The 25,391-nt window shown below is 28.6% G+C and overlaps 1 long non-coding RNA gene across 1 annotated transcript; it reads left to right on the top strand.

The window, feature by feature from the left end:
* The first annotated feature begins 9,625 nt into the window (after nt 1-9,625).
* Nucleotides 9,626-10,155, top strand: LOC149516522 (uncharacterized). The gene is made up of 2 exons (XR_016345970.1): nt 9,626-9,785; nt 9,894-10,155. It is a non-coding gene; the product is annotated as an uncharacterized LOC149516522 (long non-coding RNA).
* Nucleotides 10,156-25,391: the final 15,236 nt, after the last annotated feature.

Genomic DNA, 25,391 nt, shown 5'->3' with positions numbered 1-25,391 from the left:
AGTGCTTTCTCCAAGCTTTATTTTTGCAGTTGAGTCCCAATTAAGGAGTTTTGTTAGAGCATTTAGCCAGAAGCAAAGACTTAGAAAATGGTGGAAATGTCTGTTACAAAAGCTCATAGCTGGTTAGGTAAAATGGTTAGTTTCGTGGATGAACCCGAAATCTATTTTGTATCAATGTGGAGAAGAGATAGGGGTTCCACTTTTATGGTTATAGGGGTCAACGAGTTATACACCACTAATGGTAAAGAGACAACATGGAGCTGAATAGTTTACTCTTATGACTTGTAAGCTCAGCTAGTTTGACTGTTCATATAGGGAGCCCTGAACCTTTTAGAAGATTGATAGTATGATCAAGGCCTGGAAGAAGCCTAAAAGAGTAAGCCTTGGACCATTTATTGATAAAGCTACTTAGGGACATCTGATTTAGAGAACCAAAAAGGGAAAAAAGGTGACACTTATGCCTAAAAACCATTACCAGTTAGTAGACCAAGAGTCAGATGACGTGCCTTTAGAATCAAAATTTACAAGGAAAGAACATGAAATAGAGAAAGAGAAACTAAAACAAAAACTTCTGAAGCTTAACAAAAAAAAGAACAATGGCAAAACAAAGCAAAAAAATTAGAAGTTCAAGTCCATAGGATTTTTAAAGAATACAGTAATGCCCAAAAGGTTATCTGAGAATAGGATGAAGCCCTTAAGAAATTGAAAGAGCTGCAACAAGAGCACAAGAGATATCGCATATAGGTGTCGATCAAAGAAATAAATAGCACAGCTCTAGCTCGTGAGAATGAAGAGTTGAAAAAAATGTGCATAAACAAAAGATGATTATGTTGAAGTTCAGCAACAAAATGAAATGCTCTCAAATTACATTTTGACCTTAAAACTAAAATTGGATGACCCGAAAAACCATGTCAGAACACTCACGAAAAAACACAATGAATTATCCTATTAAGTGTGGTTTGGCAAAAGAGAAAGGTTAGGAAGACAAAGATACATAAAGCATCTCACAGCTCAGATAGGCACAACAATGATCAAGATGGGTGAAATAGTAAAAGAGGTTGAGGAATTGAGAGTTTTGGTCACACTAGCAGGAGAGTATGGACAAAGATTGCTAAACTTCATTGAAGAGGTTAAAGACTAGTATGAACAAGTTAGGCATTTTTATAGAGCGACAATATTAGATTTGATGTAAAACAGACTCTTATAAAATAAATGAAAGTTTACTTTTGTTGAAATTGTTAAAAGGGTGAACATTTTTTTTTTTTTTTTCATTTTTTTCATGCATTGCATCACATTCATTCACTGCATTCATTGTCATGACATGATCACTGGTTTTAAATCATGGTACTAAGATGTATGAATAGCTACACATTCATATAATACATGGACTAAAGCCAATAAGATGGAGTAGGACAATGCAAATCATCTTGAAAGGATAGAAAAGGCTTAGGAGATACTTGAAGAAAAATTAAGCAAGAGCCTAGAAGCTCTGGAAAAAAAAAAAACAAAGAAAAGGCAATAAAAAAAATACCTCACCTGAAGCTATCAAATTAACATATCTTCTAGGTTTTGATCCACATCAGCTTCAAATTGCCTCGATCTTTCAACTACAATAGGAAACCATTCTAAATTACAACTACCCAAGAATGACTTATGTACCCAATCATAAGAATGTCCAAAGTTATAATAATCCTGTTTTCATTGAAAAGGTAGTTGAACCCATTCAACTTCTTACTTTGGATGAGATAAAAGAGAAAGAAAAGCTGCAAGCACTTGCATCTTTAAAAAATTCTAAGACCAATCAAGCTATAAACAGGATTAAGGAAAAATTACGGGCTATAGAAAGAATTGATTTTTATGGATTCATAGATGTAATAGGGCTTTGTTTAGTACCAGACGTGGTGATGCCACCTAAATTTAAAGTATCAAAATTTAAAAAGTATGGTGGTACTAAATGCCCTATCACGCATATCACAATATACTGTAATAAGACAGCAATGCATGCTAGCAATGGAAAGTTGCTCATGCACATCTTTCAAGAAAACTTGATTAGGTCTATTGCAAGATGGTATGTTTAGCTGGATAAAATTCACATAAAGTTATGAAAAGATCTGACCCGATCTTTTAGTAATCAATATCGTCATATTATTGATATGACCCCTGATCGTCTTTCCTTGCAAGGAATGGAAAAAAAGCATTTGAATCCTTTAAGCAATATGCCTAAAGGTGGTGGGATATAGCTGTTTAGGTACAACTTCTCTTGATGAAAAAAAAATTATAGTGCTGTTCGTGAGCACTCTAAAGTCGCCAAACTATGAAAAAATGATAGGAAACGTGACTAAAAACTTTGTTGATATGGTGATTTCGGGAGAGATCATTGAAAATGCCATAAAAAATGGCAAACTTGAAGGAAGAGAGTCTTCTAAAAGAGCATCTAAGAATTTAAGAAAGTGAGACTCATGCTGTGAGTTTTGAATGGCAACAATTTAGAAGTTACTTTCTACTAACCTATCCCACATACCATCATACTGTGAACCATACTTTTATTTCCTCTTACCAACCAACCACACGACCTTCTTATCCATCCTCACCACGATCACTTTCTTACCCAATCGGCATAACAAGTAGTGCCCGAGAACCATGGATAAAGAAAATATCCACTTTTGATCCTATACCCATAAGTTACATAAAGTTATATCAAGCGCTTTACAAAAATCACCTCATTACCTTTATTCCTGTAAAATAACCTAAACCTCTATATCTTAAGTGGTATGATGTCACTACTCATTGTGACTATCATTATGGAGTAATAGGCTATTCTATTGAGAATTACTTTTCTTTGAAGTAAACAGTGTAACATCTAATTAAAGAAAGGCTGATAAATTTTGATACTAGTGGGAACTCAGCACCTAACGTTAGCAAAAATCTTTTACCCAATCATACAATCAATCTTAGACAAAGATAAAAGGTATATGAAGAAAAGGGTGGAAGAGCTCAAAATGTCATTCAACTAGCTATATGACACCCTAGATAAGGCTAGGTTGATACAACCGATAGCTTTATACACCTATGTAAGAAGATTCATCCCCAATCAAAGATTTAAGTATCACAGTAGAGTTTTAAGGCACTTTATTGACCTCTATAAGCGATTTTGTGATGAGGTGAAAAAACTAATGGATGCATACTAGATAGAGTTATAAGAGGAGTCAGAAACCTCGAAAGATATTTAAGTGGCTATGACAGACATGTGGGTGCCAAAACCTATCACTATACATTGTAATGAGAAGTCACAATTAGTTGGGAATAAGTGTGTTCCCAAAGCAATAGCTTTCCAAGTCCCATATCCATTCCTCTACAAAGATGAGAACGTTGTACCATGGAGATATGATTGCAAAGTGATAACCTAAGGGTAATAAAAAGTTACGCCAAAGTTTGAATATGCCAACATAATAGGAGTAGGATGCATAACTAAAAGTGGAAGATGTTACAAAAACCTTAGAGAAAACAAAAAAAGAAAAGAAAAATGGATTGAACTAGAAGAGATTCTAGAGAAAGATAACCTGAAGTTTATACTAGAAAATGAGGCTTGTGAGTTTTTGAAGCTAGTAAAACATAATGAATACTCAGTGGTGAAGTAATTGAATAAAATACCAATCAAAATCTCTTTGTTGTCACTTCTTATGAATTTGAAACCACATCATAATGCCTTACTAAAAGCATTGAATCAGGCTTATGTGACCCACAACGTGTCCATAAAATATGTGAATCACTTGGTAGGAAATCTTGTGGTGCTGCATCATATCTCTTTTAATGATGACGAGATTCCACCTGAAGGCAGAGGGAGCACTAAGACTTTGCACATTATTGTTAAATGCAAAAGTCATATAATAGCCAAAGTCTTCATAGATAATGGGTTAACAATCAATGTCATGCCCATGTCTATTTTGACAAAGTTACCCTTTAATAGGTCTTATATCTAAAGCAGTCATATGGTAGTCCAAGCATTTGATGGGACCAGATGTGAAGTTTCAAGAGATATCAAGTTACTCATACAAATTGGGCCATACATATTTAATATAAAATTCCAAGTCATAGATATCTCTTCATCATATAGTTATTTATTGGGAAAACCATGGATCCACAAGGCAGGTGCTATCCTTTCGTCACTACATTAAAAGATTAAATTCAATGTGGAAGAATAATTAGTGATTATGGCTAGGGAATAAGATTTATTGGTGACACAACCTACAAATGCCCTATATGTAGAAGTGGTAGAAGAGTTATTGAAATGCTCTTATCAATCTTTTGAACATGTCAATGCAGTAAGTAAAGGGCTTAAATTCAATCGAATTATGATTAATTAGATGATTAGCAAAGGTTAGAGTATTGGTTTAGCTTAGGTAAAAGCCTTTAAAAGATGAAAGAGCTTTCGAAGATTGAAGACAAAAGTGGCTGATTGGGATTAGGTTATGAGAAAGAAGAAATGTGAAGCAACAGTAAAAAGATGAAGAGTGGTATGAAGGTTGTTCTCTATTTAAATAAACTTTTATACTTAGAGGATACATGTACCCAAAAGTTGGGGAAAAAACAAGAAAAGAACTAAGATGAGAGGAAACTTTTGCAAAGTTATCCGTTTATCTGGTGCATAATGAAGGTTAAAATGAGGAAGCTTTGGTTTACCCATGCCTACCTGGCTATGAATTGAAGAATTAGAGGGTCATCCGGATGCTTGTTGAGGGATTGCAATATTTTTTTCACATGTTAAAAGAAGTCAATTACTTCTATCTTAATATGACATAAGATTCTAGGAAAAACCATCATGCTGTACACAAGCAAAACAAATATGTCTAACCTTTGGTTGTCATTCAGGTGCTTTATGATGAAATCATGAAAAAACTCTTAAGGCAAACATATGTGGTTGCTTTTTTCTTAAACTTGTACTTTCATATTTACTTTTTTAACCCCCATAAGATCAATTAATTTCTTATGAAATGCTGGTTTTGACCTTTTGGCATATATTTTATCTGGCGATTAAAGATGCAAACCTATCAATGTAGAGTACTTTTCTATCGTCGGTGTCATGTCCACCTTATTAAAGATGAAGTAACTATATAAAGGATCCTAGAATTGTTCAACTATTCTAATGAGAGAGTTTTCAACTACCATTGAAATAAGATGCATAATATAGCTATACTTTTCATAAAAGGTTTACTGCCTAGATTGACCCATACTCTTTTATATGTCTAACAACTTTTCTAAGTTATTTTGCTTGAGGCACATATGAACTTCTTTTGGCAAGGTAGAGATATGGTCAAGTGGTAATCAATCTTTCTCATTTTGTTAGATCTTTTTTGACTAACCTTCAGATCATAGGATAACTCGTATTTAGCAAAAGTGGATGAGGCATAAACTAAATGATCTGTGAACTTTATGAAAGTTTTTGTTGAAAATAACTTTAGGATAGTTTTTTATGCAATATTTATGCATGTTTTATAAATATGCAAATAAAAGAAATAGGCAAAGAGATTGGTTAGTTTTAATATCAAAATAACGAAGAAACAAATTAGTTAGCGCATATAAATGAAGCAAATAAAATAGCATGATTCGTAAATTCCAAGTTAATTCTAAAGGGTAAAGGGAAACATGGCTCTACCTATGGGTTAGACTTTATAAGGTTAACTATATGTGGTTCAAGTTAAATTTAAAGGTTCTCAAATTGTTCCTTACATCATTATCTATTAAAGACTAATAAGGCACTCAAATCCTCACCCATTATAGGCTACAAATAGAAAATGTTTAATTTGAATGAGAGTGTTTCACTAGCCTAAGTGGAGGAATAAAATCTCAAGAGAGTGTAAATACTGAACTTTCTTCTAAAAGATAGAGCTCGGGTGTATAGCTTATATTATGTAGATGCAAGTGAATGGCAAAATATGGTATAATTATAAGCAGATAAAACATTCAAAGAAAATTTTTTAATTTTAACTTAAGCTTTGGATAACACGAGTTTACTGGCTTAACTCTCGGCTTCCCCATTAAAGTCGTCAAACTGTCATAATGTGTAAATCGATAGACCTATCACTAGACCTAACTTTAAGGAGTAACCACTAATATTTTTTATCTAGGTACGATTGACCACCTAACTAAATTTATCTTATTTTGAAGAGATATCCCAAACTTGACTTGAGTATCTTTAAAAGGTAGACTTTAGTTTTACGAAACCAAATCTAGGTTTAAGAGTAATATTATGTGCAGGGAAGGTTATAACACCCCTACAACGCCTATCTAAAATATGGCATTAGTTTAATCTTGTATTATCCAAAGCCTTAAAAATATTTACCATATTATTAATTATTAAAAATTGTCTTTAAATTACTCCAATATTTTGGTAATAATTTAAAAACATTCCCTAACCTCAAGAGTATTCAAGGAGACTATTTATCATACTTTGAAGAGGCTTTGTCATCAGATTCATTAATATTTTATAAAAAAATTTTGATGGTGATAATCAAATAAGATTCAAAATCTTTGATATAAAAAATTCCTATATAAATTATCTAATATGTTGGTAAAATTTAGAAAGGATTTATCACCAAAGAATTTAAATAAAGATTGCTATTTGCAATGCTCTTAGTAATTCCATCATCAGATATTCAAAATTTAATTTTATGAAAACACTTTATTTCTAGAAATATCTTCCAATATATTGGTAAGATTTTCTACTAAAAATTATCCTCCAATATATTGGTAGGATTTTATGGAATTTAATTTTTATTTAAAAATCATAAGGTTCACCAATATATTGGTAAAACTTTAATTGAAAACTATTTTTTTCTTAAATTTTTTTTTATAAAAAATTTATAAGGTTTTCTAATATGTTGATAAAACTTTATTTTGAAATTAAACTGCCTCCTAATATTTTGGTAAAGCTTTATGTTATTAAAACAATTTATTAAAAATTTGAATATTCCAATATGTTGATAAAAGTCAGTTTTTATTTAAAAATTTATATATTTTTTGGAAACTTGAACCCTCCAATAGGTTGGTAATATTCTTATTTGTAAAATATTTTTTTGATATTTACAAGATAATAGATAACAAATAAATGAAAAACAAATAAATAAATAACGAAAACACATATGCAAAAGACAAACAAACAAAAAAATAGCTAAATAAATAACTAAATAAATAAATAAATAGGTAACAAAATATACTAGAAAGGCAGCTTGGCTTGGAGGCTCAGCGTAGGTGGTTTAAGGCATAGAAGAATGGCCTGGGGTGAAAAAGCTCATGGCTCAACTAATTGGCTCAGCATAAAACCAATCTCAGGAATGTGGGTCGGGTGCTGTGCGGGTTAGTCTAAAAATGGGGTGCAAATCTTGCTTGGATCTTGGAAGGGCAAAATGGCATTGTTTTGCTATAGCAATAAATTCCAAAATTTTTTTTTCAAATTTCTTCTCTTGCTCTCTCTCTCTCTCTCTTCTTTCCTTTTTCCTGCCTCTCTCTCTCTAAGCCATCAAATACCAGGAATAGTCATTAAAAACTAGATTTTAAATTCCTACTGCAATGCCAAATCCAACTTTCACAATTCCAAAGAAACTCCAAATTATTTTTCTGCTAGAAATTTCTCTCGAAATTTTTTTATTGCTTTTACGCTCTCTCTGTTGTGTATAGTTTTTTTTGTTTCCTGCTTGATGATCGCATGTCCTTTTATAGTGAAAAAAAATCCAAGTTCTAATAGTGTTTCAATTGAAATTAAACTCTCCCACAAAGCTATCTCATCCCTAGATTAAAATTGATCTTTATCTTTAAAAACTTTTTATTAAATTTGCCCCCAAAAAAATTTAGGAATTATCGCCTAGGAATCATGATCCTATTTCAATTTAAACATCTATTTTTTCAATCAAATTTTGACCATTCCATTTTTTAATTATTCCCCTTTTTAAAAGAAAGAAAAAAAGAATAATAATGTTAATAAACATATAATAAGAATAATCAACTTAAAGATAATAACAAAATAAATGAAATAATGATAAAACAAAAGATAATCAGCCATGAAATAAAAATATTAAAACAAATAAAAAAGGAAAATCAAATAAATATATAAATAAGATAAATGTACATATATACATATATAAATGCAATAAAATAAAACATAAAAAGAAAATTCTAATAACTGGGCTTGAATTGTCTTGGGCTTCGTTAGTTTGGGCTTGATTAGATTGGCCCAATTGATTTGGGTTTAATTGGTTTGGGTCCGGGTCAAAGATGTTATCTATAATTTATTTATTTAACATGTAAAAATATAATCTATATACAAAATCATTTATTTATTTATTTATTTAACATGTAAATTATTTACTTATTTATTTATTTAACATGTAAATAATATTTAAAACTTTTGAAAAAGTTATAATTAAATGAAAAATCTTTATCATTTATGTTAGATCAAATTTAAACATAGTTATTTATTTATTTAATATGTATAAATTGCTTTATGTTGTTGTATACAAAAATAACTTTATTTTATTAAATGAAATAAATAACAAAAAATTCATAATAATGTAGCTATATATACAAAAAGACTATTTTTTTTTTTCATAAAATATAGTTTATGTATAAAAAAATTACGAATTTTCATAAAAATGTAATAAAAAGACTACAAGAGATTAAGTATCATGTTAACAAAGAATTTAATTGTATCTAAAATGGCCAAATTTAGTCGGGTCTCCATAGAATCCAATTAGATTAACTCTAATAGACTGGTAAACAAATGGACACATGGCATGTTTCCATAACAAGTTCTATGTAGCATTAATTCTTGATTTCTTTCTATGGTCAATCCAGTACTCAAGTCGGCAGCTGCAATAGGGATTGTAAAGAAATGGATAAGAACCAAGTTTTTGAAATCTTGACAACAGAACTTATCGGAATCAAGATAATGCTTAATAAAATTTGGAGCAAAGGCAAGTTGTTGGTTGGTGCTATATTAAAAGAAATAGTTGTACTTGATTATTCAAAAAACTTGTTTTCTTCTGCAAAGTCAAAATGGTCCTAATGTTAATGTAAATAAAACAATTTTTTTATCTAACTTCTGTGGTTCTCTATAGTCTCCATATTTCCTTGAGATTTTTATTGATAATGTTTGAGGACAGTGCTTCCCCATTTCTTCCATTTATAGTGGTGCAGTGATGGTCTCAAGAGTTATGTTGCTCGGACTCAAAGGTAAGTGTCAGAGTCGGTTATGTGTTGACACAAGTACGTTCATCTTTTAAAGTTTATATATATATATATATATATATATATATATATTTGAAAGATTAGATCTATGTATTCGTAACTATTGGATATATATCGATAAAATGCTTTAATAAAAATAAAAAGTCGGAGTAATATAGCTACAGAGGATCAGCTGGCGTTTTGGAGTTCATACATGGAAATGATTAGATACAATGATTATCAAGAATAAGCTATCTTGGTCAAAAGTGGCAACCAAAGTTACATACCAAGCCAAGACGAGAGTGAATATATTTGATAAATAAAAACACAAGAAATTTGTCTCTATCTGATTATCTTTTATTTAAAGTAATGCTACTTTTAGCATAAATAGTGGTGAAAGAGATGAGTCTGGCATGCTTAAGTACTTGGTCATCAAATTCGAGCTAGAAAAAAGAGACTATGGCAAGAAGGCAAACCATTTTGACTTGTCTCATGTGGCTTTTAGTCGTGTTATCCATTAGTTTGTTTGCAAATGCGACTGCCGGTGCTCGTCTGGGAACATTTGAGCAAGTTTTTAATCCCCAAGCTATAGTCCTTTTGCTTGCTTATAATGTCAATATGAATGCTAATGCTTCTGCAAGTTTTTAAGGTCATGATATTTATGATATTTGCAGGCTGTCGCTGCTGCTTTTTTGTTGGGAAACCTTTCAAGCTTCGCTGTGGGAAAGCATGTTGCGGTGATGATTGTTGCTTTTAGAACCAACCTAGGCATCAATTTCTCCATTACATTATGTTTTAACGTACTCTCATGAAAACTAACGGTACTAGAAATAATTAATGTTTGGTTGAAGTGTCATTCTCCAAGAAAGCAGAATGGTTGTTTTCACTATTCTTATGCTTTCCTCGATAAGAATATTATTGACCTACATTAACTAAGCTTCTGTTTTCTGTAAATCAACATTAAAGTTCTGTTACTAAGTCGCTGTGAAAGGGAAATAATCAATTTGCAACATTGGTAAATGAACCAAGCCAAATAATTGGATTAACAATTGATTTCGGTTTAACTGAAATCATTTAAAATTTTTTTTTGAAAGATTTTGAATAAAATAAGATGTTTATAATTCTTAATAAATACCGAGTTAACAGATTAAACATATTTTTAAGAAATCCAAAATAGAATATTTTGTTTGGGTACATGTTAAAGCAATATTGGCCTCACAAATGTTGTGGTCCTCTAATACGAATTAATGAGCGGAGAAGAGTGGTAGGCTTGATTTCATGATCAATTTTAAGGACTCGTCAATATCTGCATCGTTGTTATGTGCCTACCCATAATTGATTATTATTTAATGTCTTCAATACAACCATGTGATCAATACAATATTTTCTGAAAAAAATGTAGTGCTCAAAAATCAAAATGACCATAAGAAAATAAAGTGTGCTGATGGTATTTTTAGTAAGGATAACGTGGAGGTTGATTGAAACTGCAACAAGAGAACATGACCAATGGGTGTCAAAATTAGAATTTCGAGATATGTCTCAACGATCAAGTCTAGAGATGAAGGTGAAAGGAGGAGAGAAGGAGCTTAAGGTTAGGGAAGAAGGGTCAGAATGGATCTTCTCTTACTTTGTATATGATACGTGCATTGTGGATGTGCCGTGGGTTGGTAATCAAAAGACAGATAGCTTTTTGTGAAGTGACTTGCTGATTAGACGTTTATGTAGGCTATAGAACGAGCGGGTCTATCAGGCGAGCAGTTTGGGCATGACCACCTTTAGGCGAGTAACGTGGGTGCCGGGTTTATATTATACTTTGATGATTCGTATTTTTTTATCGTCTTTTGTGATGTATTTAAGATGTGCAATTATATAAATTATTAAAATATAAATATGATATTAATTATAAAATATATTTAAATTTTATATATAAATATAATATATTTATTATATATATTATATATAATATAATACAATACGATTAACATGTATATAATTAATCTATTTAAATACGATACGAATATATATAAATAGATATGATTAATATGAATATATACGAATAAATACGATTAATACGAATATATATAAAAATATAATTAAAATAATAAATAATTATAAATTATTCATAATTTACAACTTAATAAACTTAGTATATTAATAATATAAAAGAGTATTTACATATTAAAAAAATAAAAAAATTTAATACCCATTTAAAATGTATTTAATATAATTTAAATTTTAATAGATATTATATAATTATATTAATTTTTAGTATCAAATTCAAAATGATAAACTATGAAAAATTAAAGAATAAAATAATAATGTATATGACTAATATTAATATTTATATTGTATTTATATTGTTAATATAAAAAAATAATTTTATAATAATTATTAAATGAGTATCATAATTAAATGTTTAAAATAATTTTTATATGATATAAATAGTTAATTAAGTATCATAATTAAAAAATTAAAAATTAAAATAATCTTTATATGTTTATATTAAATTAATATAAATATAAAAAATATATCAAACATGTTAAACATGTACTCATATGACAAAATTAAATTAAATATATTATTTGTATCATGTCACGTGTTTGATGTGTCAACATGTATAAGACACAAATTATGTCATGTCAAAATTTATGTCAACATAAATAAATACGAAATACGTTTTTTTTAAACACATATATAATTTTTTTGTATTATTTTTTTGTCGTATCTAGAATTGTTAGATCTATTCCATATTGACTTAAAAAACATGACGATTAGCAAAGTTGACTTGGCAATCCAGGAATAACAGAGTTATAAAATAATTTTTAAATAAAAGGATATATAGTTACAAAATGCATTTAATCTAAGCATATATATATTGTTATTGTTATAATATATGAGTAGGGATCTATTTTATATCAGTGTAAGTGTTACATTTTTTTTTATCTGTTATAATATTTAACCATTTTGATCTAAAAATTAAAAAAAGTATAACACTAATATTGATGTAAGTGAGTCCTTTTATACATATATATATTTTATAGCAATATAATTTTTAGGTAATTCAAAATATGTGTTACTTTTGTCAGTAAATATCATTTAATTTATCTTGTCATCTTTTAAAATCAAATGTAAAATAATTTAGTAACAGCTGATTTATTGGTATAAAAGACAATAGTAGGATCTCAATGTAAATACTAGTTTTTATTTGATTTGCTATTTTAAGGTAAAATTAAATTGTATGTGTGATAATAAAATTTAATAAGGAACAATTAATTTCTAAATAATATAAGTAGATTACAATTTGATAAAGTCTTAGATTTTATCCTAATGCGCAACTATTAATTTTTTTTTATGACAGAGTAATAATCCAATAGTATAGCTTGTACAAACAAACTTGGTAGCAGACTTTCTAATGCAATAAGGCGAAATGGCAATATCATGTTAATAGCTAATTAACTCCGTTTGGAAATCACTTCTTGCCTTTAATAATGGTGTCACTGTAAATAATTTTCATATAATGATGCTTGGTTATAGGAATGGTCAAAGTGCATTAATAAAAAAGATTGTTATTGATAGTTTTTTAATATCATCAGAATATATCATACCTTTACCAACATGTTATAAAACTTTTGGTATAGATAAACTTTTTCTAACGATTTATAACTATCCGTTAATATAAGTATGCTATATACTGACACTTGTCTATACTTATAGTCAAATTATGTAAGTAAAAAGTATTTATATTGATGGATTTTTGTTACTATCAGTATAGACAATGCCTATACTAACACTTTGTAAATCCGTCGGTATAGGTAAACTTTTTTTGACGATATATAAATATCTATCAGTATAAATATATATATATATATATATATATATACATATACTGAATGTTATAATAATTGTCAATATAAGCTCAAAAAAATTTATTCCTAATTTCTTTTTTAAAAACTATTAATTCATAATATTTCCTTGTAATACAAATTTTCAAAAACTATAATTTGAAAAAAAAACTATAATTATTAATAAATAAAATTTGTAACTTAATTAATTTTAAATGATAATAAGTTTTAAATAAAATTTGTAAGTATTATATTAATTAATAAATTTATAATTAAATATTAGACTAAATTTTTTTTAAATTTAAATATTATTTTAATTTAGTTTCAATTAATATTTTAGTTTTAATATGGTTTCATAAAATTTTAAAATCATTCTAGATCGAAAGTCAAATTATAAATAATCTACATAATAATATTTATATTCATATAAATATTTTTCTATGTTATTTGTAAAAGTTTTTTTTTTATAAAATAATATTTATAATTTATTGTATTAGCAGTTTGGAATTCCAAAGTTCAAAAAAGGGGAATGAATTTTAAAAATGATCACAAGGCATTTTACTAAAAAAAATGCCTTCAATTTTTTGCAAGGGAATATTCAAGGTATTTTTTCAGTAAAAATACCTTGAATATTCCAAAAAAGAAATGCTGGGATTAATGAAGGCATTTTTGATAGAAAATGCCTCGAATAATCCCCTATAAATGAATAATTCATGGATTATTGAAGGTATTTTTGGCAAAAAATACCTTAAATAATCCTCGAATTATTCAATGCATTTTTAGTTAGAAATGCCTTCAATAACCCTATTCAATATTTTATAAGGGATTATTCAAGGTGTTTTCTGACAAAAAACGCCTTCAATAATCCCTTCATAAAAATTGAAGGGGATTATTCAAGGCATTTTTTGTCAAAACACCTTCACTAACCCCATTCAATTTTTCTAAGGAATTATTTAAGGTGTTTTTGGCTAGAAACGCCTTCAATAACCCAATTCAATATTTTGTAAGGGATTATTTAAGGTATTTTTTTGGTTAAAAACGCATTCAATAATCTCCTCATAAAAATTGAAGAGAATTATTCAAGGTGTTTTTGGCTATAAACGCCTGGACTAATCCCATTCAATTTTTTCTAAAGGATTATTCAAGGCATTTTCTCACAAAAACATGAGTTTATTTATTTTGGATTTGTACTTGTGTGAATTAAATACATATACGTGATACCACAAATTATATATATGTATTTTAAATTACAAATATTATAGTATTTCAATAAATTCACTACACATCCGAATTTATAACTGATAACGTTGCCATATAAATATACTTTTTTCAAATAATCGTACTCAGTATATGTGTATTCATATAAGCTGTCAATTTATGTAAAACAAATATGTACCAATAATATTAAACTAATACCACAATCTAGAAACTTACCATTCAACATGGCATGTTAAAAACATTATAAAAAATGAAATGCATATATTTACACCCAATCAACAATCTCCAACCTTAAGGTGTAACGAACGATAATACATACTCAGACCACTCTTTATGAACTTCATCAAGTCATTTTTCATGAAGCTTTTTTTACTCTCCCACTATAAAAAAAATCAGAAGTAAATGTTAATAAACAAGAATATAATTTAGCTTTTTTTTGGAAGATATTACGATTGTGTGAAATTAATACTAACCTTGAATGGTGTAGTCATAAAATCATATAATACTATCTTCCTCATAAAATAAAGGACATAATATCTACATTCAGTATATCCTGATTGACGAGGTACCTGAAAAATAAATTTAGTAGGTTTAGGAAACATTTATCTAAACAAACTTAGCATAAAAGAATAAATTTTACATTTATTTGTAATGACACTTAATTTATCTTCGCTTTCTTATCAATTGCAGACATTTCCCTAAATTGAACAGAAAAAAACTACTTAATACAAAAATAAAAGTAATTATGAAGAAACATAAGATAATATAATAACATGTAATACCTTTTTATAAAATTATGAATATCGGGGTTAGGCTTTGCCATTGGTTAAGCAAAATTAAATAAGTATGGTTAAAGAAATTGCTATCAATCATAATAAGCTACCGATGATGACTGCAAAATAATAAGAATGATATACTCAAATTAGGCTTCATTTCAGATTTAGGTAAGGTTGGAATAATTATTTGTATGAATATAATTTACGCAGCATTATACAAGACCAAAAAATAATTGGCCCATTTTTGCATGCATTAACCCCCATGATGATCACGAAAAACAACAATGCCACTTTGCTCACTAATGAAATTTGGGTTAATGAATCTGAATCTATGGGTCATTTTTCTCGCCTTGATCTCTTTATATAGGAAGCTGCATGATAACAATCAACAATACTAGTTAGTAATACACCATAATATAGATTAATACATATTGACTTTGCATATTTAAATTTATAAGCTAACTTCATATAAGCAACAATATAAAAAATGATATTTCATCCAAGGTACAAAATGCCTTAATCTCAGGCTCTCTAATGTAAGAAACTGATGGATAATCAAATAACCTATCTTTGGACTCAACGGTAATGACATTTCCTCTGGATAAATAATCAAGTTCATAATTAGATAACACATCAATGGTAGCTTGAGCAAAGGTCATTTTTTGAGTCCTAACATCCTGTTATAATATATAATGAAATATAAGTATTAAAACCAAATCAATAAATATAATAAACAAATAAATATTAAGTAAATAAACAAAATCATACTTCATGGCTGATACCGAAGGTTGGGTTTGCTGCTTGACTTGCAACGGAAGCTTATCTTAGCTGGATGATGCTAACCAACTGGCCTACAGGCATGCTAGGCTACATTGATGCCAACATCACCTCTAAAGCTACGAGTTGTTATTGTTGATCATTCAAGCATTACTCTTGGTCATCAAGTCTTTGCTGTTGTTGCTCAATAATTGCTTCATATTGTGCATTTGTCATTTAAGGGGTTTTAGTTTGATTATTGAAGAACTTTGATAGCAACACAAATCTACCAACCTCATGAATTTGACAATGTCTTTTTTTTACTCATAATGCTAAAGACAAGGGATCTTCATCATAGTGGATTGTTAGTTCACCAGATTTAAATTTAGTAGCAAAATTATCTTGAAACACAATAATAAGATGGGCCGTAACAACAAATCTATATAAGTATAGAGTCATGCATACAAGTACAAAGCTAATCATACGTGATATACTGAGCGGTTATACATACAATCTTTTTAGCCATTTCTTTGGTTGCTTCATTTGCAAACGATCTATCCTTTTGTATATGTCCTTGTTTTCACACATTGGATCTAGAAACTTTAGTGCCAGAGCTAGATGATTCCTAATAAATTAATGCTATATAAGAATCAGAATATATTAAATGAATGTTCATAAATATTCATTTATGAGTATAAAACAAGTGTGTGAATACTTATAAGCTCATACTTGACATTTGCATAGCCTTTTCTTAATGTTCAATGGTGATATACTTGTTTGGCCTGAATGTTCTTTTGTTGTTCTCTGATTTTCTAGAAAAGAAAGAAATTACGTAAATCATATATTAAGAAATCGAATATATTACATAAAATCTTATAAACAATTTTTTGTAATGGGTATGCATATCAAGAATTCTTCTGATGGTTAATCTCGAACAAAATTCATCCAATCTTGATAACTTATAACATCTGCATATGACAAAGGTGGATTAGCCAACATATCACTATTATCAGTGAACGGTAAAATTTATTGGACTGTCAATCTGCTCTTAAAGTCTTTGAATACTTTCCCAATCAATTGCAACATAAGCCTTTTACACTCAATTAGGACGTCGAACCATTCCTAATAAATTTAACACAATTAATATAAACACATTGAATTTCAATTAAATGATCATTTAACAAATTTTATGAAATAGTTAAATAAACATACCACAATTGACTCCCATATATGATCCTTTAGATCATAAAAAACTCGTCACTAATTATGGTACATAATAAAAATGCTACTATGGATGATCGTTCCAATATAACTAGCCAACTTGGCGACTCCATCAGACACATACTGCCCATTTTGATTGAAGTCGACGTGAATTTTCATATCAGTCACTTAAATTTATTTATTTCATCCCCTTGCTTTTTTTTTTTCACTACAAGTGAGTCTTCTTCATGTTCAGTAGTATGAGAAGTATATTCTTCGAATTTTATAATACTTATGATTTTGATCATAATTATAAGAAATACACCAAACTATCTCTCTAAATTTTATGTAATAATAAAATATAACCAATATCGTGCTACAGTTACTACACTATATACGTTAAACATTCTCAAACCAATAATATTTTATGAGTACAAGCTAAACTGTGATTCCCACCTTAAATAAGAGTTTTATGCAAAACAAATGATGAGTAAAAAAATACACACAATTTCCACAATACCATTCAACAAACTACAATATTTAAACCAAACTATAAAAAAACACCATACATATAATGAAGGGAGATTGGATGACTAAGGTAATAGTGGAATGAATAAAAAATATATATAGTAAGGAACAAAAAAAATACCTATATCGAAGAATATAAATAATATAAAAAATAAATAAAATAAGGACATACCAGTAAAAAGAGAAGTGTGCCGATGTTGAATTATTAAAGGCAAAACAAATAAAATAAGGACATACCAGTAAAAAGAGAGGTGTGACGATGTTGAATTATTAAAGGCTGATAGCGATGAGAGAGATGAAGAACCAAAAGGCAAACTAAATGGGTTTAGGGGTTTTGGGTTGGTTGCAATGTAACTTTTAATTGTTATCTGTATTAGCAATTTCAGATTCTAAAGTTTAAAACATGGGAATGAACTTTAAAAATGATCAGTAAAGGCATTTTACCAAAAAAATGCTTTCAATTTTTTGTAAGGAAAACTTCAAGTTGTTTTTTAGGCAAAAATGCTTTGAATAATCTCAATAAAAAAATCATGGATTATTGAAGGCGTTTTTGATAGAAATTGCCTTGAATAATCCTTTTAAAAAATTAGAGGGGATTATTGAAGATATTTTTGACAAAAAATGCCTTCAATAATCCATGAATTATTCAAGGCATTTTTTAGGTAAAAACGCCTTTAATAATCTCCTCATAAAAATTGAAAGAGATTATTCAAGGCGTTTTTAGCCATAAACGCCTTGATTAAGCCCAAGGGATTATTCAAGGCTTTTTCTCACAAAAACAACTTGAATGATCCCAAAAAAAATGGGAGGTAATTATTGAATGTATTTTTGATAGAAAATGTCTTAAATAATCTCCTTTAAAAAATTGGAGAGGATTATTTTAGGTATTTTTGGTAAAAAATATCTTAAATAATTCACTCATAAAAAAATTTAAGAGGATTATTCAAGGTATTTCTGGCCAGAAACGCCTTTAATAACCCTATCCAATTTTTTGTAAGGGATGATTCAAGGTATTTTTTTTAGCAAAAACACCTTGAATAATGACCTTATAAAAATGATTATTCAAGGCATTTTATGGGCTAAATGCCTTGATTAATCCTTTCATTAAAAATTGAAGAGATTATTGAAGGCATTTTTGATATAAAATGCCTTCAATAATCTTCGATAAAAAAATTTTAGGGATTATTCAAGACATTTTTGACAAAAAAATGCCTTGAATAACCATATGTGAAGATTTTCTAAAGATTATTCAAGGCATTTTTGGGCATTTTCAGGCAAAAAATGTCTTTAATAATCCATCATCCTTACCTTATGCTCTCATGTCTTAGGAATGAAAACCTTTTAAAAAAAATCTAAACTTATTAAAACAAAAGTAGTGAAAATTTTATTTCCACTATCCTTACCTTGCTTGAAGCTTATCCCATTTCACTCTCCTTCGCCTTTGATCTTTTTAACTTTGTAGCTAAAATCCTTGTTTAAAATTCCAAGCTTTAAAACTTTGTTTTTCTTGTAAAAACCCCTCATTTTTACATAATTTTTACAAGCTGTCCAGATTTTATCCTTTTGTAATTGTGAGTTATTTCAACTATTCCCTGTTTCCCTAAAACCCAAACCTAAATAACCCTACATTGGTAACCTTATTTCACATCTGTAGCTTTCTTGTTTTTGTTTTGAGCTACTTTCCTTCATTCTCTACCTCTTTCTTGCTTATTCAACTAAAACTAATCTTGGTTGTGCTTCTCTTAAAAATACATAAGTTTAAATATAAAGGTATGTTTGAAATATTATTCTTAATGAAAATGTGACATTATGCTTACATAGTCAAATTTTTTTTAATGCTTAAATTAAATGCTTTTGTTTTAATTTAAGTTTTTAAATTAAATATAATTTTATTACTAAGGCAAATCATCTTACATTCTATGGATAAGGCGTGAATAAATCTCACTTCAAGAGCCAGTGAAGAATACATAAAAAATGTAACTATTTTTTTATACTTTGCCCTTACAATATCATCTGAAGATGGAAAATTTTGATGTCCTTGTGTTAAATATGTCAACACATTTAGAGTTTGTAGGAGAGATGCATTTGATCACATAATATATGATGGTTTTCTCAAAAGATATGTTTGATGCGTATTTCATGAGGAAGTCTTGGATGTATGTTTACCTACTAAAATAACTAATGATGAAAAAAAAGGCTAGGTCCTGACATTCATGATTTATTATATGATATAATGGCTGAAAAAGCTATGAATGTTGAAGTGGATAACCTATAAGCTGCAAATACTAGTGGAGAGTAACACTATGGTCATAAAATTGATAATGACAAGTTTTGTGGTTTACTTAAAGATGCAGAGGAGAAACTATATCCAAATGCAAAAACTTCACAAAGTTTTCCTTTATAATCTATTTGTTCCACATTAAGTGTTTTAATGGTTGGACAAATAAATCTTTTAATACATTATTAGAGGTTTTGAAACTTACTTTACCAGAGGGTAATACATTGTCAGGGTTTTATCAAGAATTGAAAAAGATGATTTCTGCCTTTAAGTTTGGGATATGAAACAATCCATGCTTGTTCCAGTGATTGCATATTGTTTTGGAAAGATAAGGTAAATGAAGAAATATGTTCAAAATGTGACACTTCTAGATGGAAAGAGAGCTTGAATGATGTAGAAAGTGATCCCTAAGATATAGTGTTAGAAAAAAAGAAAAAAGCTGCTAAGCTTTTACATTGGTTTCTTTTAATTCCAAGACTACAAAGGTTATTCATGTTTTTCAAAACTGCTTCTTTGATGACTTGACATGAATATGAGTATACTAAGGATGGACATATAAGACATCCTGTTGATTCTCTAGCTTGGAAAGAATTAGATTCTTGATATCTTGAGTTTTTCTTTAATAGTTATAATATTCACTTAGGATTGGCTTCTGATGGCTTTAACCCATTCAAAATTATGAGTGTGACACATAGCATTTGGCCTGTTATATTGATCCTTTATAACTTTACATAGATGTGCATGAAACAACCAAACTTTTTTCTTTCCCTACTTATTCTTAGTCTAAAAGGTCTTGGAAACAATATAAATATATACCTACAACCTTTGGTAAAAGAGTTGTAGAAACTTTGGAAAGTTAGTGTTTAGACTTATGATGCCTTAAAAAATTAAAATTTTAAATTGTGTGTAGCCTTAATTTGGACCATTAACAACTTCCCTGCATATACAATTTGTCCGGTGGAATACTAGAGGAGAATATGCATGTCCTTGCTATGAATATGATACTGTATCTAAGTGGTTATAACATAGTATAAAGTATTGTTATATGTGCCATCGTAAATGGTTGCAACCTAATCATAGGCTTTAGAATGATAAAAACTCATTTGATAGGACTCAAGAATTTATAAATGCTTTTTCACCGCCATTCGAAAGTAAAGTGTTGAGACAGTTGAAATAATGAAATCATAATAAAGATGGGCCATGGAAGAAAAAGAGTATTTTATTCACATTACTTTATTAAGAACATCTTCTATTGCATCACAATCTTGATGTGATGCACATAAAAAAGAATATTTGTGATAACATTCTTAGTACATTGATTGGGCAAGAAGAAAAGTCAAAGGATAACTACAAAGCTTGACTTGACCTTGTAGAAATGGGTATAAAGAGTGTTCTTCATCCAAAGACTCGTCCTGGCACTAACACCCAATACTTATCTGAAGATTCATATCAAATTAGCTTAATTGAAAATTTTTTTTTAAGATTCTCAAGGAAATGGAAACTTCAGATGAATACTCTTTAAATATCTCACGTTGTGTGTAACTTAAACAATTGAAGCTAATAGGGCTCAAAAGTTATGATTGTTATCTCTTAATATAAGAGTTTCTTCCTATTGCAATATGATGGTCTTTACCTGATAAGATGTGCTTAGTTCTTATTGATTTGTCTACCTTTTTTAAAGAACTTTGTTTTAAAGTTCTTGAAGAATATAAGATTGAATTACTTGAGTCTCGGCTTGCATCAATTTTATATGAAATGGAAAAGATTTTTCCTTTATCTTTTTTTCACAATAATGGTACATTTAGTTATTCATTTGGCAAATGAAGCAAAAATTGTTGATTCAGTCATTTATCAGTGGATGTATCCTATTAAGAGGTATATCTTAAAGTGTTATAGATTTTTTTACTTAAATTTCAACTAGGATGTTTGCTTATGATCTTTTCTATTGAACTTTCATTTATATAGGTTTCTTCTTACTCTTAAATCATATGTACGCAATAAAGCTTGTCTTGAAAGTTCAATTGCAGAAGGGTACTTAGCAAATGAATGCATAATTTTTTGTTTAAATACTTTGATGGGATGGAAAATATTTTTAATTGACCCATTCGAAATGAAAACAAGAATCCTTTTGTAGAGAAAAAAATCCATTCTTTCTACTATAAAAAGACTGTTAGGAACATTAAAATGTAAAGATTTTAATGTTAACAAGCATAAAAAGGTCTCATGAATTGTACTTAATGCTATAACTTTGGTTTCAACAGATGGATATGTGCTATTTAATTCTAATAAGGTTGCTCCTTTTATAAAGTAAGAACACTTATCTATATGCATATTATACTTGATAATTTTCTTTTGTAGTATATTGTATAGTCTTCTAAGAGTTTTGTTCATATAAAAAACCTGAGCAATTTATTAAGAGACGTAATTGATCTCCTCGGCTTATGCCATATGAGTTACAAAAGTTACAACGTGAAACTTTTTATGATTGGTTTCATGATTATGTAAGTCGCACATCATGGTTTGGAATATGTAATTAAAGTTTTTATAGTTAGATTATTATTTTAACCAATATGAAATTGGATAAGTTGCTAATTTGGATCAACAAGGAAATGCAAACATCACAAATCAACTTAGATGGCTTGCTTGTGGTCCAATTGATACTGTTAGGAAATATACTAGTTATATCGTTAATAGTTTGAGATTTCATACCATGGCACGTGAGAGATACTTGAAAACTCAAAATAATAAGGTTGTTGTAACAACCAAGATGATGAGTTATGTAAGTACAAGAGATGTACAACCTATTGAGGGGGAAGTTAACTATTATAGGGTTTTAAAAAACATCATTTATTTGAAATTCAACTGGTAGATTGAAAGTTGTGTTATTTAAATGTGATTGGATTGATATAAGTAGAGGTTGCAAGAAAGATAAATTTGGTTTCACTCTTGTGAATTTTTCATATGTAGCTTATAGTGAAACTAATTTGGTTTATGATCCTTTTATCTTGGCATCACAAGCTAAGAAAGTTTCTTATGTGAATGATGAAAGACATAATGGTTGAGTTCTTGTCAAGCATACAAAACTTATACATGTATTTGATATGGGTGATGAATCATCCTTATATAAAGAGCAAGAAATTGGAGAAATCCATGTTGAATTTGATGATATATATAGTACTTCAAGTTGGGTTAGAAGTGAAGTTGATGATGAAAGAATGGAGGTCACACCAAAGATAGAAGAAGATCTCATAGATGAACATAATAGGGAAGACATTTTTTAATTCTATTTAATAGTTTAATTGTTGTTAAGGTTTTCAATGTAAGACATGGTTCACTATTATTTTGTTTTTGTGTTACTAGCTTGCAATATTTAATTTTGTGTGATCATGTAATATATTAAATTGTACTTGGTGCTTTATATGGTTTGCCACTATCAAGTTCTATGTTATATTATACTTAGTATATTTTATGTATTATTAGACTTGAGATGGTAAAGCGTAGATGATTGAATATCACAAAGGCAAATCGTGCCTCTAGCTCTCAATTACAAGCACAATCTGAAGAACAACATGTGTCTATAGATCCAGAAGCTTCACAACATAAGCTTCTATAAGAATCTCAAAAATTAATTTATCAATTTACAAATAATGAAGATCAAGATGAACAAGTTGAACATAATTCAAGAATAAAAACACTACATTCTATTAGTACAATTCTTTATGTGTTATAATGTTGTACAATTACAATTTTTAATGAATTTAATTACTTTCTTTACATGTAATTTTTCTATGTAGGAAATGTTCAACATAAAAAAGCTTGAGGTCCTATACGTATGGCTGATATTTAGGATTTGGAAGAAGAGAAGTATGTTATTGTTAAGGCCAATGATAATGCTATATCTATCAGTGATGAATCTTGCTCTTTAACTCGATTCATTGGTAGCATGGTCAAAATGCCTAGCTTTGCACCAATTAATTATACAAATTGGCATGAAATGTTGAATGATAAGAAGGAATAAATGTGAAAAATATTATAAGTATCAATACTATAATGTTTTAGTTGCTAGCTAATGCCATGACAATAATCTTTTAGTTTCTAGTTAATAGTAGCAATTCATATAATAGATATTGACATTTTCATTCCAATTTCCTCTTTCAAATTGTAGTCGAAGTTTGAATTTCATAAATTTGATTATGATAAGCTTGTTGATGACGAAATATTTCAAAAAATTACTAATGAATAGAATGTTTATAAAATTATTTAACTGGTATATAAATGGATGATTACCTTTCGTATATATGAATGAATAAGATATTCATAAAATTATTTCTACTAGTATATGAATGGATGATTACCTTCTTACCTAATGTATATATAAGATAATTTACAAGAATTCTAATTGGATTTTTTTTATGTTATGCAGATGTTTCTTTGTAGAAATCTATGATAGGATCATTTATTTTAGGAAGTTGTTTATTTACTCGGAGCATTATGTTTGTAGGGGAATTTGGTTTTGTTTTAGATGTTATGCACTTTGTTGAAATAAGGCTGTTGTGTTTTGTGATGTTTGATTGGTATATTGAATACTATTAGTGAGTTGGGTTTATTGAGCTTGTTAGTTATATGATATAGCTACACTTGTTGACTTTTTCAAGACTTGTGGTATTTTGTATAAATTAAAATATTTTGATTTTGGAAAGGGCTTGTGATAGGTACATGTATGTTTTTTCTTATTGAGCTGGTTTTGCAATTGTTTGTTCATTTACAAATTTTTTTAAGATTATCTTGTTTAGAGTTCTATTGAAGTTTTAAGATGATCAAAAAGTCTTTAGGTGTCTGGTGGTGCAAACTTATGATTGTATTTTTTAGGGTGACGTGGTATAACTCTTTATCTATGTTTATTTTATTGATGTTTGTTTTATCAGACTTGGTACAATGACTTTAATTTTTCACTTATACTAAGTTTGTGGATTATAAATAATTTACTTGTAGTTTTAATGTTATTAAGTATCTTTTACTTTATTGTGTTTTTTTTTTCTTTATATGAAAACATATCATATTATGATTATAAATAAATGAATATTAATAATTGAAAATATAATTTTTTAAAAAATTTACCAACATCTTAACATTTGTACTGACATACTTGATCATTGGAATATTTCAGGCAATACTAACAATCACCAATTGTCAATAAAATATAATAAAAAAATTAAAACATATAAGTCTATATTGATAATCTTTAATCGTCGATGTAGGTAAGAAAATTAAAGCATACAATTCTATGATGATAGTTTCTAACCATTGTTATAGGTAAGAAAATTAAAAAATACAAGTCTATACTGACGGATGCTATGCGTCGATATAGGTAAGAAAAATTATAAGTTTATACTGATAGGTGTTAACTATCGGTATAGGTAAGAAAAATTAAAATATATAAGTCTATACTGACGAGTGCTAGCTATTGTATAGGTAAGAAAATTAAAACATACAAATCTATACTAATGGGCTTTAAACGTCAGTATAGATAAAAAAATTACAAGTCTATACTGATGAGCATTAATCGTCACTATA

Source organism: Durio zibethinus, chromosome 10 (assembly GCF_047325235.1).
Source record: "Durio zibethinus cultivar Kanyao isolate XHJ-2024 chromosome 10, ASM4732523v1, whole genome shotgun sequence".
Taxonomy (NCBI): Eukaryota; Viridiplantae; Streptophyta; class Magnoliopsida; order Malvales; family Malvaceae; genus Durio; species Durio zibethinus.
This window is presented reverse-complemented; position numbering and strand designations above follow the sequence as displayed.